Source organism: Myxine glutinosa, chromosome 1, assembly GCF_964187855.1.
Source record: "Myxine glutinosa chromosome 1, kmMyxGlut1.1, whole genome shotgun sequence".
NCBI classification, from domain to species: Eukaryota; Metazoa; Chordata; class Myxini; order Myxiniformes; family Myxinidae; genus Myxine; species Myxine glutinosa.
In genome coordinates this window covers 214,588,962-214,604,566 of record NC_136261.1, presented here as the reverse complement: position 1 = coordinate 214,604,566, position 15,605 = coordinate 214,588,962, and the positions used below count along the sequence as shown (strand labels likewise).

General features: G+C 41.3%; 5 non-coding genes across 5 annotated transcripts; all 5 read left to right on the top strand.

Moving 5' to 3' along the window:
- The first annotated feature begins 7,124 nt into the window (after positions 1-7,124).
- On the top strand, positions 7,125-7,196 carry TRNAG-UCC (transfer RNA glycine (anticodon UCC)). The gene has a single exon. It is a non-coding gene; the product is annotated as a tRNA-Gly (tRNA).
- A 2,926-nt stretch (positions 7,197-10,122) lies between these two features.
- TRNAG-UCC (transfer RNA glycine (anticodon UCC)) lies at positions 10,123-10,194 on the top strand. The gene has a single exon. It is a non-coding gene; the product is annotated as a tRNA-Gly (tRNA).
- A 1,355-nt stretch (positions 10,195-11,549) lies between these two features.
- TRNAG-UCC (transfer RNA glycine (anticodon UCC)) lies at positions 11,550-11,621 on the top strand. The gene has a single exon. It is a non-coding gene; the product is annotated as a tRNA-Gly (tRNA).
- Positions 11,622-12,977: 1,356 nt separating this feature from the next.
- Positions 12,978-13,049, top strand: TRNAG-UCC (transfer RNA glycine (anticodon UCC)). Its single transcript has one exon. It is a non-coding gene; the product is annotated as a tRNA-Gly (tRNA).
- Positions 13,050-14,545: 1,496 nt separating this feature from the next.
- TRNAG-UCC (transfer RNA glycine (anticodon UCC)) lies at positions 14,546-14,617 on the top strand. The gene has a single exon. It is a non-coding gene; the product is annotated as a tRNA-Gly (tRNA).
- Positions 14,618-15,605: the final 988 nt, after the last annotated feature.

The window sequence follows — 15,605 nt, the reverse complement described above, 5'->3', positions numbered from 1 at the left end:
TTCGTTCAAACGCTAAAGACTGAAGTGTTTGCTCTTCTCATTCCTTCATTCATTCAGTCACACACTCACTCAATCACTCCAGCACTCCCTCACTCCCTCATTCACTCACACTCAATCATTCACTCACTCATTCACGGAATGACTCACTCACTGATGTTGGTTTTTCATTATTGATGAAAGGAGTTTTGATAAGTTTGTTAATTGTATGAATAAAATATTTAACATTTGAAAAGAATATGTGTCATGGAGCAATGGTGTTTTCGTGGTGAGTATAGCTTCCTTCCAACCAGTTGACCCAGGTTCGATTCCAGGCTATCGCAGCTTAACCTTTATACTGTGCTCGCGAAGTGCAAAGCAGGTTTCAGCGATCGGGTGTTTGTGTGTGTGTGCGTCTGCATTTTAAAAACAATTTTTCTCAGCTACCGTTGGATCGATTGACAAGAAATTCTTCCCACCGAAGCATCTCCGACTGAAGATTTATCTATCTATAAACAGGACGTTTCCCCGAGTATTATTACATTTGCACAAGTCATTTCCACGAAGAACATTGTGAATGGAAAACTGTCCTTTTTCTGAAATGTCGGGCTTTGGACCAAAAAATTATTGTCTCCACATTTTGCAGAGTGTGCAATGATTCATGCAAAAGCTCCTCCTCTGTCGTGAAAAGAAGCGTTTTGGAGCAAAAACGTATTGTCTGCACAAATTGCACCTCATTGTACCGAATCACACTTCAAATATTGAAACACGTGTTTCATCAAATTGTGGAACATTGTGAATGCAAAAGAACTCCTATTTACTGAAATGAAGAGTTTTTGGCAACAAACTTGTTGTTTGCACATTTTGCACCCATATTTTCCTGAATCACTCTTTTTACGCGTGTTTCATCAAATTGTGGAACATTGTGAATGCAAAAGCATTCCTATTTACTGAAATGAAGCGTTTTTGGCAATAAACTTGTTGTTTGCACATTTTGCACACTTATTGTCCCGAATTACACTTTAATGCAGAAATGCGTGTTTCATCATATCGTGTGCACCTGAGTTGTACATACTTCGCAAAACAACACATTTTCCACTCAAAAGATTGTGAATGCAATTACACTCCTGTTTACTGAAATCCGATCACGAGGAAGATTGTGAATGCAATCGCACTCCGATTTACTGAAATGAAGCGTTTTTGGCATTAAAGTTTTTTTTTTTTTTTGTTGTTGTTGTTTTTTTTTTTGTATACAACATCGAGGCTCGTGAAAGAGCTAACATTAATCACACAAAAAGACAAACCGACACACAAAACACAAAAAACAAGGGGAGCGGCAGACAAGATGGGGAGATAGGGGGAAGGACACAAACACAACATTTGAGAGCAGGGACATCGGGAGGACTTGGGGGGAGGTGGGAGAGGAATAAAACATATGAACACTGCAAGGACTCTGGGGTGAATTACCGGGGGTAGAAAAGATCAAGGTTTTCGATGGGGGAAGATAAGAGATGGTGGTGAACAGCTGTTTTAAAGACCTGGAGGGAGGAGTGGGATTGAAGGGAGTGGGGGAGTTTGTTCCAGAGGCGGGAGAAAAGGGGAATGAAAGAGTGAAGGTGAGCAGAGAGCCTAGACTTTGGCAGTTTAACCATAAGAGGGTTGCAGGCAGATCTTGTGCGACCTGAAGGAATATTGGGGGGACAGAGCACAGAGAGAGCTGGGGGAGCAAGGCCGGAGAGGAGTCGGTAGAAGACAGAAAGACCACCAACCTGCCTGCGGTGAGTGAGTGAAAGGCCCTCGGAGTTGACTACATCGCAGGAGATTCCAATGATTCTGAAAGCTTTGGCCTCAACAGCGTGAAGCCGAGCAAGGTGTGAGGCAGGAGCACCAGCCCAGAGGGGGGAACAGTATTCCATTGAGCTGCGGATGAAAGCCTTGTATGTGGTGAGGAGCTCAGGTGTGCCAAGGAAGGACTTCGCACGACGGAGGATGCCCAGTCGGCGACTAGCTTTGGAGGCCAGCTTGGAAATGTGGTTTTCCCAAGAAAGATCATGGCAGATAGTGAGACCCAAAAGCTTGAGCGACAGAACTTCTTGGAGAGGATTGTTGAGAAAGTAGATGGGAGGGTTGTCCAGTCGGTCCTTTCGGAGAGACATTGTAAGAGTGTGAGATTTGTCAGGATTGAAAGACATGTTCCACTTGTTTGACCAGTCTGTGATTTTGTCCAGGTCTGCAGAGAGTGAGGAGGCTGCAGACTGCCGATCTGAGGGATGAGGAATGGAGCGGCAGATAGTGGAGTCATCAGCAAAGAGATAGAGAGGATTTTCCAGAGAGTCGGAGAGATCATTGATGAGGACCAGAAATAGCACAGGGCCCAGAACACTACCTTGGGGAACTCCAGCCAGAACAGGAAGGGAAGATGAGAGAAATCCATTCAGGGCCACACGTTGCCTACGACCAGAGAGGAAATCTGCAAGCCATGAGTGGAGATTTCCCTGAATACCATAGGAGGTGAGTTTGGTGAGCAGAGCTGGGTGCCAGACCGTATCGAAGGCACGTGATATGTCAAGTGAGACAGCTCTGATTTCCTGTTTGGCATTGAGGACCTCCATCCATTGTTGAGACAGCAGAAGCAACATGTCCAGAGTAGAATGACCTGGTCTGAATCCAAATTGATGATCAGAGATCAAGCCATTGGAGAAGAGGAAGGATTTGATATCTGAAGCAATGATGGATTCCATGACTTTGCTGATAATTGGGAGCAGGCTGATTGGTCTGTAGTTGCAAGGATCTGTTTTTGCACCTTTTTTGTGTAAAGCGGTGATGTTTGCTGATTTCCAAGTTGCTGGCAGATTACCTTGAGCAAAAGAGAGGGTGAAAAGAACAGAGAGAGGGTGAGATAGAGCGGCAGAGCAGGATTTTAGGACCCGAGGGCTGATGCCATCTGGTCCAGTTGCAGATTCAGAGTCGAGGTTTGATAAAAACTTCTCCACCTTGTCAGGAGAGAAGGACACAGAGTCCAGGAGCAGTTGGGTTCGACTGGGAAAGGTGGGAACAGAGAGAGATGGCTTTGGGACACAAGATTTTGAGGCAAACACAGAGTTGAGGCATTCGGCTTTGTCACGTGCGGTGTCAACTGTGTAGCCATTTGAGGTAAGGGAGGGGATGGAGGGGGAACAAACACCAGAAACGGATTTGACCAGATGCCATCAGGATTTGGAGGAAGGAGACAGGTTTGAGAGTTCAATCTTGAGTGTGGAGAGATAGTGCTTCCTGGCACTCCTGATGGTAGAAACACAGTTGTTTCGAGCTTGGTGGAAGGAACTGAGATTGCCTTCAGTTGGATTTGCCTTCCAAGATGCAAAGGCAAGTTGTTTCAGGGCAACTGCCTCACCACAAGATTCAGTGTACCATGGACGGGAGGAAGGGTAAGACAACTGAAGACGAGATGGGATAAATCTGTGCATGAGAGAGAGCAGTTTGCTTTGGAAGAATTCCCAGGAAGAATTGATGTCAGAGGCATTAGAGATGGGAGACCAGTCCAGTTGATTGATGGCTGCTTGCATACCGTGCCAGTCGGCCTGAGTGAAATGCCAGACTCGTCGACGCTGAGGAGGCTCTCTGAGAATGGCCAGAGAGATGTCCACTTTAACAAGCACATGATCAGAAGAACCGATTGGAGCAGAAGAAGAGCAGCAGACATTTGCAGGGAAGTTAGTCATAACCAAGTCCAGAAGAGAAGATACTCCATTGACTGAGATCCGGGTCGGGAAATTGACAGATTGTGTCAGTCCCAATGAGTCGCAGAAGTCCTTTGCTGAGGTGCCATGGCTGGTGAGAGATGAACCCACACCCAGCCAGCTGGCATGATGACAGTTGAAGTCGCCACATATGAGGAAGAGAGAGTTTGGATGAGTTGATAGAAGTTGGTCCATGTTGTCCGACAGAGAAATGTAAATGGAGTCATCACTGTTTGGAGGACGGTACAGAACACATATGAACAAGAGGTGGGAGCGGAGAGGAAGCCGTAGCCAGAGGTACTCCTGTGGGTGGGGTGGAGAGAGGGCAGTGCAGGGAGAGTGAGGAAGAGAGTTTTTGATAAAGATAGCCACCCCACCACCAGGACGAGGCTCAGGTCTATCGTACCGGAGGAGGGAGTAACCAGGAAGAGATATTAAGGAATCAGAGACATCTTGAAGGAGGATAGTTTCTGTTAAGCAGATCAAGTCTGGATTTTCAGAAGCAACCTGAATGGAGAGATCAATCAGGTTTGAGCGAAGGCCCCGGATGTTTGAGGTCCATACCGTTAGTGAGGAGAGAGGGGGAGCATCGGGTGCAGGACAGGGGAGGGGAGGGGTAGGGTCAGATGAAGGGTGAGAGGGGGATGTAGGAAGAGCAGTTGATAGTGTGTCAGAGATTACAGAAGAGTTACAAGAAAGGGAAGGATGAGGAGGACGAAAGGTTTGATGGTGATGGAATGAGGCACAGTGAGAGTTTGTTTGAGGGGGGGCAGAGGAAAGTAGAAGGTTGGGGGAGGTGGAGGTATGACATAGAAGGGAGACGAAGTGGGGAGGAGGCAGCTTTGAGAAGGAGGTGGGAGGAGGGAGAATTTGGGAGGGATGGTTGGGGGGGAGATTTGAAGGGGAGGGGCAAGGGGAGAGTTTAGAAAGTGGATGATTAATGAAAGATGAACATATATAACAAATTGGGTTTGTTGTGATTTTCAAGTTAGCGATTCGTTTAAGAACGATGGAGGAGGGATGGAATGAATGAGAATTTAGAGCATGGAGTGATTTGGAATCATAAGAGATTGAATATTTTTTTGAAATGGAATGAGTTGAAGAGGAAATTGAAAGGAGCCTTTTAAATAAGAAGAAAAACAGCGTGTTGTAATAAACCACTGAATAAAACACTAAAGGGGAAGGGGAATAGTTGAAACATATTTAAACAGAACTGTGAAGAACAATCTTATATTCACAAAAATACTAATGGGGAGAGGAAGCCTAGAGCGACGACCACGAGTCACTTGAACAGGGCAAAAGGTGGAAGGCAAGGGGAAAAATTGCACATTTTGACACTTATAGTCCCGAATTACACTTCCAATGCAGACATGCGTGTTTCATCATATAGTTTGCACCTGAGTTGTACGTACCAAGCAAAACAACACATTTTCCACGAGGAAGATTGTGAATGCAATTGCACTCCTATTTACTGAAATCGAGAAGATTGTGAATGCAAATTGCACTCATATTTACTGAAATCCGATTTACTAAATACACCTTCGTGAGATATATCAGATATGAAGTTTCTGGCCAAGTTTTGTCAAATTCTGTGTGTTTGGTTCAAACGCTAATGACTGAAGTGTTTGCCCCTCTCATTCCTTCATTCATTCAGTCACACACTCACTCATTCACTCCAGCACTCACTCACTCCCTCATTAACTCACACTCAATCATTCACTCACTCATTGACCGAATGACTCACTCGCTGATGTTGGTTTATAATTATTGATGAAAGGATATTTGATAAGTTTGTTAATTGTATGAATAAAATATTTAACATTTGAAAAGAATATGCTTCATGGAGCGATGGTGGTATAGTGGTGAGCGTAGCTTCCTTTCAAGCAGTTGACCTGGGTTCGTTTCCTGGCCATCGCAGCTTAATTTTTATACTGTGCTCGCAAAGTGCAAAGCAGGCTTCAGCGATCGGGTGTGTGTGTGCGCGTCTACATTAAAAAAAATAAATTCTCAGCCACCGTTGGATCGATTGACAAGAAATTCTTCCCACTGGAGTATCTCCGACTAAAGATTTATTTATCTATAATCATGACGTTTCCACGAGAATTATGACATTTGCACACGTCATTTCCACGAAGAACATTGTGAATGGAAAAACAGTCCTTTTTTCCTGAAATGTCGCGCTTTGGACCAAAAACTTATTGTCTGCACATTTTGCAGAGTGTGCAATGATTCATGCAAAAGCACTCCTCTGTCGTGAAAAGAAGCGTTTTGGAGCAAAAACGTATTGTCTGCACAAATTGCACCCTCATTGTCCCGAATCACACTTCTAATATTGAAACGCGTGTTTCCTCAAACAGTTGAACATTGTGAATGTAAAAACAGTCCTATTTCCTGAAAAGAAGCGTTTTGGACCAAAAACTTATTGTCTGCACAAATTGCACCCTCATTGTCCCGAATCACACTTCAAATATTGAAACACGTGTTTCATCAAATTGTGGAACATTGTGAATGCAAAAGCACTCCTATTTACTGAAATGAAGAGTTTTTGGCAATAAACTTGTTGTTTGCCCATTTTGCACCCATATTTTCCCGAATCACTCTTCTTACGCATGTTTCATCAAATTGTGGAACATTTTGAATGCAAAAGCATTCCTATTTACTGAAATGAAGCGTTTTTTGCAATAAAGTTGTTGTTTGCACATTTTGCACACTTCTTGTCCCGAATTACACTTTAATGCAGAAATGCGTGTTTCATCTTATCGTGTGCACCTGAGTTGTACGACCTTCGCAAAACCACACATTTTCCACTCGGAAGATTGTGAATGCATTTACACTCCTGTTTACTGAAATCCGATCACGAGGAAGATTGTGAATGCAATAGCACTCCGATTTACTGAAATGAAGCGTTTTTGGCAATAAACTTGTTGTTTGTAGATTTTGCACACTTATTGTCCCGAATTACACTTCCAATGCAGTAATGCGTGTTTCATCATATAGTTTGCACCTGATTTGACGTACCAAGCAAAACAATACATTTTCCACGAGGAAGATTGTGAATGCAATTGCACTCCTATTTACTGAAATCCGATTTACGAAATACGCCTTCGTGAGATATATCAGACATGAAGTTTCTGGCCAAGATTTGTCGAATTCTGTGTGTTTGGTTCAAACGCTAATGACTGAAGTGTTTGCCCCTCTCATTCCTTCATTCATTCAGTCACACACTCACTCATTCACTCCAGCACTCACTCACTCCCTCATTCACTCACACTCAATCATCCACTCACTTATTCACAGAATGACTCACTCACTGATGTTGGTTTATAATTATTGATGAAAGGATATTTCATAAGTTTGGTAATTGTATGAATAAAATATTTAACATTTGAAAAGAACATTTTTCATGGAGCGATGGTGGTATAGTGGTGAGCATAGCTGCCTTCCAAGCAGCTGACCCGGGTTCGATTCCTGGCCATCGCAGCTTAATTTTTATACTGTGCTTGCGAAGTGCAAAGCAGGTTTCAGCGATCGGGTGTGTTTGTGTGTGCGTGTCTGCATTAAAAAAAAAAAATTCTCAGCCACCGTTGGATCGATTGACAAGAAATTCCTAACACCGGAATATCTCCGACTAAAGATTTATTTATCTATAATCAGGACGTTTCCCCGAGAATTATTACATTTGCACAAGTCATTTCCACGAAGAACATTGTGAATGGATAACAGTCCTTTCCCTGAAATGTCGCGCTTTGGACCAAAAACTTTGTGTCTCCGCATTTTGCAGAGTGTGCAATGATTCATGCAAAAACTCCTCCTCTGTCGTGAAAAGAGGCGTTTTGGAGCAAAAACTTATTGTCTGCACAAATTGCACCCTCATTGTCCCGAATCACACTTCAAATATTGAAACACGTGTTTCATCAAATTGTGGAACATTGTGAATGCAAAAGCACTCCTATTTACTGAAATGAAGAGTTTTTGGCAATAAACTTGTTGTTTGCACATTTTGCACCCATATTTTCCCGAATCACTCTTCTTACCCATGTTTCATCAAATTGTGGAACATTTTGAATGCAAAAGCATTCCTATTTACTGAAATGAAGCGTTTTTTGCAATAAAGTTGTTGTTTGCACATTTTGCACACTTCTTGTCCCGAATTACACTTTAATGCAGAAATGCGTGTTTCATCATATCGTGTGCAACTGAGTTGTACGTCCTTCGCAAAACCACACATTTTCCACTCGGAAGATTGTGAATGCAATTACACTCCTGTTTACTGAAATCCGATCACGAGGAAGATTGTGAATGCAATAGCACTCCGATTTACTGAAATGAAGCGTTTTTGGCAATAAACTTGTTGTTTGCAGATTTTGCACACTTATTGTCCCGAATTACACTTCCAATGCAGAAATGCGTGTTTCATCATATAGTTTGCACCTGATTTGACGTACCAAGCAAAACAACACATTTTCCACGAGGAAGATTGTGAATGCAATTGCACTCCTATTTACTGAAATCCGATTTACGAAATACGCCTTCGTGAGATATATCAGACATGAAGTTTCTGACCCAGGATTTGTCAAATTCTGTGTGTTTGGTTCAAACGCTAATGACTGAAGTGTTTGCCCCTCTCATTCCTTCATTCATTCAGTCACACACTCACTCATTCACTCCAGCACTCACTCACTCCCTCATTCACTCACACTCAATCATTCACTCACTTATTCACAGAATGACTCACTCACTGATGTTGGTTTATAATTATTGATGAAAGGATATTTGATAAGTTTGGTAATTGTATGAATAAAATATTTAACATTTGAAAAGAATATTTTTCATGTAGCGATGGTGGTATAGTGGTGAGCATAGCTGCCTTCCAAGCTAGTTGATCCGGGTTCGATTCCTGGTCATCGCAGCTTAATTTTTATACTGTGCTTGCGAAGTGCAAAGCAGGTTTCAGCGATCGGGTGTGTGTGTGTGTGTGTGCGTGTCTGCATTAAAAAAAAAAATTCTCAGCCACCGTTGGATCGATTGACAAGAAATTCTTAACACCGGAGTATCTCCGACTAAAGATTTATTTATCTATAATCATGACGTTTCGCCGAGAATTATTACATTTGCAAAAGTCATTTCCACGAAGAACATTGTGAATGGAAAACAGTCCTTTCCCTGAAATGTCGTGCTTTGGACCAAAAACTTTGTGTCTCCGCATTTTGCAGAGTGTGCAATGATTCATGCAAAAACTCCTCCTCTGTCGTGAAAAGAGGCGTTTTGGAGCAAAAACTTATTGTCTGCACAAATTGCACCCTCATTGTCCCGAATCACACTTCTAATATTGAAACGCGTGTTTCCTCAAACAGTTGAACATTGTGAATGTAAAAACAGTCCTATTTCCTGAAAAGAAGCGTTTTGGACCAAAAACTTATTGTCTGCACAAATTGCACCCTCATTGTCCCGAATCACACTTCAAATATTGAAACACGTGTTTCATCAAATTGTGGAACATTGTGAATGCAAAAGCACTCCTATTTACTGAAATGAAGAGTTTTTGGCAATAAACTTGTTGTTTGCACATTTTGCACCCATATTTTCCCGAATCACTCTTCTTACGCATGTTTCATCAAATTTGTGGAACATTTTGAATGCAAAAGCATTCCTATTTACTGAAATGAAGCGTTTTTTGCAATAAAGTTGTTGTTTGCACATTTTGCACACTTCTTGTCCCGAATTACACTTTAATGCAGAAATGCGTGTTTCATCATATCGTGTGCACCTGAGTTGTACGACCTTCGCAAAACCACACATTTTCCACTCGGAAGATTGTGAATGCATTTACACTCCTGTTTACTGAAATCCGATCACGAGGAAAATTGTGAATGCAATAGCACTCCGATTTACTGAAATGAAGCGTTTTTGGCAATAAACTTGTTGTTTGTAGATTTTGCACACTTATTGTCCCGAATTACACTTCCAATGCAGAAATGCGTGTTTCATCATATAGTTTGCACCTGATTTGACGTACCAAGCAAAACAATACATTTTCCACGAGGAAGATTGTGAATGCAATTGCACTCCTATTTACTGAAATCCGATTTACGAAATACGCCTTCGTGAGATATATCAGACATGAAGTTTCTGGCCAAGATTTGTCAAATTCTGTGTGTTTGGTTCAAACGCTAATGACTGAAGTGTTTGCCCCTCTCATTCCTTCATTCATTCAGTCACACACTCACTCATTCACTCCAGCACTCACTCACTCCCTCATTCACTCACACTCAATCATTCACTCACTTATTCACAGAATGACTCACTCACTGATGTTGGTTTATAATTATTGATGAAAGGATATTTCATAAGTTTGGTAATTGTATGAATAAAATATTTAACATTTGAAAAGAACATTTTTCATGGAGCGATGGTGGTATAGTGGTGAGCATAGCTGCCTTCCAAGCAGTTGATCCGGGTTCGATTCCTGGCCATCGCAGCTTAATTTTTATACTGTGCTTGCGAAGTGCAAAGCAGGTTTCAGCGATCGGGTGTGTGTGTGTGTGCGTGTCTGCGTTAAAAAAAATAAATTCTCAGCCACCGTTGGATCGATTGACAAGAAATTCCTAACACCGGAGTATCTCCGACTAAAGATTTATTTATCTATAATCAGGACGTTTCCCCGAGAATTATTACATTTGCACAAGTCATTTCCACGAAGAACATTGTGAATGGATAACAGTCCTTTCCCTGAAATGTCGCGCTTTGGACCAAAAACTTTGTGTCTCCGCATTTTGCAGAGTGTGCAATGATTCATGCAAAAACTCCTCCTCTGTCGTGAAAAGAGGCGTTTTGGAGCAAAAACTTATTGTCTGCACAAATTGCACCCTCATTGTCCCGAATCACACTTCAAATATTGAAACACGTGTTTCATCAAATTGTGGAACATTGTGAATGCAAAAGCACTCCTATTTACTGAAATGAAGAGTTTTTGGCAATAAACTTGTTGTTTGCACATTTTGCACCCATATTTTCCCGAATCACTCTTCTTACCCATGTTTCATCAAATTGTGGAACATTTTGAATGCAAAAGCATTCCTATTTACTGAAATGAAGCGTTTTTTGCAATAAAGTTGTTGTTTGCACATTTTGCACACTTCTTGTCCCGAATTACACTTTAATGCAGAAATGCGTGTTTCATCATATCGTGTGCACCTGAGTTGTACGTCCTTCGCAAAACCACACATTTTCCACTCGGAAGATTGTGAATGCAATTACACTCCTGTTTACTGAAATCCGATCACGAGGAAGATTGTGAATGCAATAGCACTCCGATTTACTGAAATGAAGCGTTTTTGGCAATAAACTTGTTGTTTGCAGATTTTGCACACTTATTGTCCCGAATTACACTTCCAATGCAGAAATGCGTGTTTCATCATATAGTTTGCACCTGATTTGACATACCAAGCAAAACAACACATTTTCCACGAGGAAGATTGTGAATGCAATTGCACTCCTATTTACTGAAATCCGATTTACGAAATACGCCTTCGTGAGATATATCAGACATGAAGTTTCTGGCCAGGATTTGTCAAATTCTGTGTGTTTGGTTCAAACGCTAATGACTGAAGTGTTTGCCCCTCTCATTCCTTCATTCATTCAGTCACACACTCACTCATTCACTCCAGCACTCACTCACTCCCTCATTCACTCACACTCAATCATTCACTCACTCATTGACCGAATGACTCACTCGCTGATGTTGGTTTATAATTATTGATGAAAGGATATTTGATAAGTTTGGTAATTGTATGAATAAAATATTTAACATTTGAAAAGAACATTTTTCATGGAGCGATGGTGGTATAGTGGTGAGCATAGCTGCCTTCCAAGCAGTTGACCCGGGTTCGATTCCTGGCCATCGCAGCTCAATTTTTATACTGTGCTTGCGAAGTGCAAGGCAGGTTTCAGCGATCGGGTGTGTTTGTGTGTGCGTGTCTGCATTAAAAAAAAAAAATTCTCAGCCACCGTTGGATCGATTGACAAGAAATTCCTAACACCGGAATATCTCCGACTAAAGATTTATTTATCTATAATCAGGACGTTTCCCCGAGAATTATTACATTTGCACAAGTCATTTCCACGAAGAACATTGTGAATGGATAACAGTCCTTTCCCTGAAATGTCGCGCTTTGGACCAAAAACTTTGTGTCTCCGCATTTTGCAGAGTGTGCAATGATTCATGCAAAAACTCCTCCTCTGTCGTGAAAAGAGGCGTTTTGGAGCAAAAACTTATTGTCTGCACAAATTGCACCCTCATTGTCCCGAATCACACTTCAAATATTGAAACACGTGTTTCATCAAATTGTGGAACATTGTGAATGCAAAAGCACTCCTATTTACTGAAATGAAGAGTTTTTGGCAATAAACTTGTTGTTTGCACATTTTGCACCCATATTTTCCCGAATCACTCTTCTTACCCATGTTTCATCAAATTGTGGAACATTTTGAATGCAAAAGCATTCCTATTTACTGAAATGAAGCGTTTTTTGCAATAAAGTTGTTGTTTGCACATTTTGCACACTTCTTGTCCCGAATTACACTTTAATGCAGAAATGCGTGTTTCATCATATCGTGTGCACCTGAGTTGTACGTCCTTCGCAAAACCACACATTTTCCACTCGGAAGATTGTGAATGCAATTACACTCCTGTTTACTGAAATCCGATCACGAGGAAGATTGTGAATGCAATAGCACTCCGATTTACTGAAATGAAGCGTTTTTGGCAATAAACTTGTTGTTTGCAGATTTTGCACACTTATTGTCCCGAATTACACTTCCAATGCAGAAATGCGTGTTTCATCATATAGTTTGCACCTGATTTGACGTACCAAGCAAAACAACACATTTTCCACGAGGAAGATTGTGAATGCAATTGCACTCCTATTTACTGAAATCCGATTTACGAAATACGCCTTCGTGAGATATATCAGACATGAAGTTTCTGACCCAGGATTTGTCAAATTCTGTGTGTTTGGTTCAAACGCTAATGACTGAAGTGTTTGCCCCTCTCATTCCTTCATTCATTCAGCCACACACTCACTCATTCACTCCAGCACTCACTCACTCCCTCATTCACTCACACTCAATCATTCACTCACTTATTCACAGAATGACTCACTCACTGATGTTGGTTTATAATTATTGATGAAAGGATATTTGATAAGTTTGGTAATTGTATGAATAAAATATTTAACATTTGAAAAGAATATTTTTCATGTAGCGATGGTGGTATAGTGGTGAGCATAGCTGCCTTCCAAGCAGTTGACCTGGGTTCGATTCCTGGTCATCGCAGCTTAATTTTTATACTGTGCTTGCGAAGTGCAAAGCAGGTTTCAGCGATCGGGTGTGTGTGTGTGTGTGTGCGTGTCTGCATTAAAAAAAAAAATTCTCAGCCACCGTTGGATCGATTGACAAGAAATTCTTAACACCGGAGTATCTCCGACTAAAGATTTATTTATCTATAATCATGACGTTTCCCCGAGAATTATTACATTTGCACAAGTCATTTCCACGAAGAACATTGTGAATGGAAAACAGTCCTTTCCCTGAAATGTCGTGCTTTGGACCAAAAACTTTGTGTCTCCGCATTTTGAAGAGTGTGCAATGATTCATGCAAAAACTCCTCCTCTGTCGTGAAAAGAGGCGTTTTGGAGCAAAAACTTATTGTCTGCACAAATTGCACCCTCATTGTCCCGAATCACACTTCTAATATTGAAACGCGTGTTTCCTCAAACAGTTGAACATTGTGAATGTAAAAACAGTCCTATTTCCTGAAAAGAAGCGTTTTGGACCAAAAACTTATTGTCTGCACAAATTGCACCCTCATTGTCCCGAATCACACTTCAAATATTGAAACACGTGTTTCATCAAATTGTGGAACATTGTGAATGCAAAAGCACTCCTATTTACTGAAATGAAGAGTTTTTGGCAATAAACTTGTTGTTTGCACATTTTGCACCCATATTTTCCCGAATCACTCTTCTTACGCATGTTTCATCAAATTGTGGAACATTTTGAATGCAAAAGCATTCCTATTTACTGAAATGAAGCGTTTTTTGCAATAAAGTTGTTGTTTGCACATTTTGCACACTTCTTGTCCCGAATTACACTTTAATGCAGAAATGCGTGTTTCATCATATCGTGTGCACCTGAGTTGTACGACCTTCGCAAAACCACACATTTTCCACTCGGAAGATTGTGAATGCATTTACACTCCTGTTTACTGAAATCCGATCACGAGGAAAATTGTGAATGCAATAGCACTCCGATTTACTGAAATGAAGCGTTTTTGGCAATAAACTTGTTGTTTGTAGATTTTGCACACTTATTGTCCCGAATTACACTTCCAATGCAGAAATGCGTGTTTCATCATATAGTTTGCACCTGATTTGACGTACCAAGCAAAACAATACATTTTCCACGAGGAAGATTGTGAATGCAATTGCACTCCTATTTACTGAAATCCGATTTACGAAATACGCCTTCGTGAGATATATCAGACATGAAGTTTCTGGCCAAGATTTGTCAAATTCTGTGTGTTTGGTTCAAACGCTAATGACTGAAGTGTTTGCCCCTCTCATTCCTTCATTCATTCAGTCACACACTCACTCATTCACTCCAGCACTCACTCACTCCCTCATTCACTCACACTCAATCATTCACTCACTTATTCACAGAATGACTCACTCACTGATGTTGGTTTATAATTATTGATGAAAGGATATTTCATAAGTTTGGTAATTGTATGAATAAAATATTTAACATTTGAAAAGAACATTTTTCATGGAGCGATGGTGGTATAGTGGTGAGCATAGCTGCCTTCCAAGCAGTTGATCCGGGTTCGATTCCTGGCCATCGCAGCTTAATTTTTATACTGTGCTTGCGAAGTGCAAAGCAGGTTTCAGCGATCGGGTGTGTGTGTGTGTGTGTGTGTGTGTGTGTGTGTGTGTGTGTGTGTGTGTGTGTGTGCGTGTCTGCATTAAAAAAAAAAATTCTCAGCCACCGTTGGATCGATTGACAAGAAATTCTTAACACCAGAGTATCTCCGACTCAAGATTTATTTATCTATAATCAGGACGTTTCCCCGAGAATTATTGGCGCTGAGGAAGCGCCTTTAGCGATTGACTTCCAGCCAGTGTCACGCTAATTCCTGTCACAGGAATTCTGAGATCATATAAGTGGGCGTGGCAGTTCCTGATTGGTTCGTGTTGGGGAACGCCTTCTCGCTGCCGACGTGACGTAAATTCGCGCACGCGCACTGGTGAAGCTTAGTCGATCTTACTCGATCCCATATTACATGTACTTTCATTGCATACAAATTATACTTCCTCCTAGAAATTCCATGCCCGAACCTCAGCGCAATCCAAGAGGATTCACTTGTTACATTTGCACAAGTCATTTCCACGAAGAACATTGTGAATGGAAAACAGTCCTTTCCCTGAAATGTCGCGCTTTGGACCAAAAACTTTGTGTCTCCGCATTTTGCAGAGTGTGCAATGATTCATGCAAAAACTCCTCCTCTGTCGTGAAAAGAGGCGTTTTGGAGCAAAAACTTATTGTCTGCACAAATTCCACCCTCATTGTCCCGAATCACACTTCTAATATTGAAACGCGTGTTTTCCTCAAACAGTTGAACATTGTGAATGTAAAAACAGTGCTATTTCCTGAAAAGAAGCGTTTTGGACCAAAAATTTATTGTCTGCACAAATTGCACCCTCATTGTCCCGAATCACACTTCAAATATTGAAACACGTGTTTCATCAAATTGTGGAACATTGTGAATGCAAAAGCACTCCTATTTACTGAAATGAAGAGTTTTTGGCAATAAACTTGTTGTTTGCACATTTT